This window comes from Anastrepha ludens, unplaced genomic scaffold (genome assembly GCF_028408465.1).
Source record: "Anastrepha ludens isolate Willacy unplaced genomic scaffold, idAnaLude1.1 ptg000082l, whole genome shotgun sequence".
Taxonomy (NCBI): domain Eukaryota; kingdom Metazoa; phylum Arthropoda; class Insecta; order Diptera; family Tephritidae; genus Anastrepha; species Anastrepha ludens.
The window spans coordinates 65,001-67,500 of record NW_026530037.1 but is presented as its reverse complement, the minus strand read 5'-3'; the positions used below and the strand labels follow the sequence as shown (position 1 = coordinate 67,500).

Here is a 2,500-nt window from a genome sequence, read left to right as displayed (position 1 = left end):
TGCTTTGTTTTAATTAGACAGTCGGATTCCCCAAGTCCGTGCCAGTTCTGAATTGATTGTTAATTGATAATCGTTATAATTTAAAAAGAATATATATCGAATGATATAATTCCTTAAAAATTTTAGCAAGAAAGTTCCACAATTGGCTACGTAACTACTATCCGGGGAACAAGAATCGTAATTCTCTATTTACCCAGAACGAGTACATAAACCATGGTATTGCTTCCCAATCAAGCCCGACTATCTCAATCTTCAGAGCCAATCCTTATCCCGAAGTTACGGATCTAATTTGCCGACTTCCCTTACCTACATTATTCTATCGACTAGAGACTCTTCACCTTGGAGACCAGCTGCGGATATTGGTACGGCCTGTTGAGAAGTTTGCGTGACCCCACCATAAATTTTCAAGGTCCGAGGAGAAAATATCGACACAACAGTAAATGTCATGCTCTTCTAGTCCATCTACCATATCTCTCTTCGAAAGACTTCCATGGTAGTACGACTATAAAACAGAAAAGAAAACTCTTCCGATATCTCTCGACGGCTTCTTTATGGTCGTTCCTGTTGCCAGGATGAGCACAAGGCCCATTTTTAATAACAAACGGATACTCAACAGGTTACGGAATTGGAACCGTATTCCCTTTCGTTCAAAATAATTCAAGTATTTAATTATTTTTTAATATATATATATAAATTTTATTAATATTTTTTTTTATTAAAAACTTGAAAATTTTCGGCTTTCGCCTTGAACTTAGGACCGACTAACTCGTGATCAACCACTGTTCACACGAAACCCTTCTCCACTTCAGTCCTCCAAGGTCTCATTCGATTATTTGCTACTACCACCAAGATCTGTACCAATAGCGGCTCCATGCAGGCTTACGCCAAACACTTCTAAGCACACTATTGTACCCTCCTACTCACTAAAGTTTCAAAATTTATAAATCAATCGAAATTGTTTTATAAATCATCTACTTTAGCGGTAATGTATAGGTATACAACTTAAGCGCCATCCATTTTAAGGGCTAGTTGCTTCGGCAGGTGAGTTGTTACACACTCCTTAGCGGATTACGACTTCCATGTCCACCGTCCTGCTGTTTTAAGCAACCAACGCCTTTCATGGTATCTGCATGAGTTGTTAATTTAGGCACCGTAACATTACGTTTGGTTCATCCCACAGCGCCAGTTCTGCTTACCAAAAGTGGCCCACTGGGCACATTATATCATAACCTCAACCTTCATATCAAGAAAGGTGAGGTTCTTACCCATTTAAAGTTTGAGAATAGGTTAAAATCGTTTCGACCCTAAGGCCTCTAATCATTCGCTTTACCAGATAAGATTATTTTATATAATTTTTAAATGCACCAGCTATCCTGAGGGAAACTTCGGAGGGAACCAGCTACTAGATGGTTCGATTGGTCTTTCGCCCCTATACTCAATTCTGACAATCGATTTGCACGTCAGAACTGTTTCGGTCTTCCATCAGGGTTTCCCCTGACTTCAACCTGATCAAGTATAGTTCACCATCTTTCGGGTCACAGCATATATGCTCAAGGTACGCTCCAGTTAGAGGTATAAATAATAATAAATTATCATTATACATAACTATATGGAACGCCCCGGGATTGAATTAATTGACTATTTAAGAAAATAGACTAAAAATTAATCCCATTATATTTTTAAGTTAAGTTAATTATGCCATTAAGTTTAATATAACTCAATGACTTGCACATATGTTAGACTCCTTGGTCCGTGTTTCAAGACGGGTCCCGAAGGTATCCTGAATCTTTCGCATTGTTAATCATATAAATGCATACAAATAAATATTAATATCATAGATATTAAATTTTTTGTAAAATTCAAAAAATGAATTTTAGCATTATATATAATAAAATCTATCAACACTTTATCAAATCATTAGTATTTATTCTATGTTAATATGCTTAAAAAGCAAATTAATTTAAATAAACTTAATATCACCAATGATCTTTTGATAAATACTTTATTATGTTAATAGATTACAATGTCCTTATATGAAAAAAATGCACATTATTTTTAATTATTTAATGATGAATTTTTCATAATGGATATTCAGGTTCATCGGGCTTAACCTCTAAGCAGTTTCACGTACTATTTAACTCTCTATTCAGAGTTCTTTTCAACTTTCCCTCACGGTACTTGTTTACTATCGGTCTCATGGTTATATTTAGTTTTAGATGGAGTTTACCACCCACTTAGTGCTGCACTATCAAGCAACACGACTCTTTGGAAATATCTTTCTAGTAATCATTAACGTTATACGGGCCTGGCACCCTCTATGGGTAAATGGCCTCATTTAAGAAGGACTTAAATCGTTAATTTCTCATACTAGATATTAAGATATTCCATACACTGCATCTCACATTTGACATATAGACAAAGTGACTTAGTGCTGAACTATTTTCTTTTCGCTCGCCGCTACTAAGAAAATCCTTGTTAGTTTCTTTTCCTCCCCTCATTA

General features: G+C 35.7%; 1 pseudogene; it reads right to left on the bottom strand.

Moving 5' to 3' along the window:
* The window catches only part of LOC128870907 (large subunit ribosomal RNA), a 4,984-nt pseudogene that overhangs the window by 2,441 nt on the left and 43 nt on the right, over positions 1 to 2,500 (bottom strand).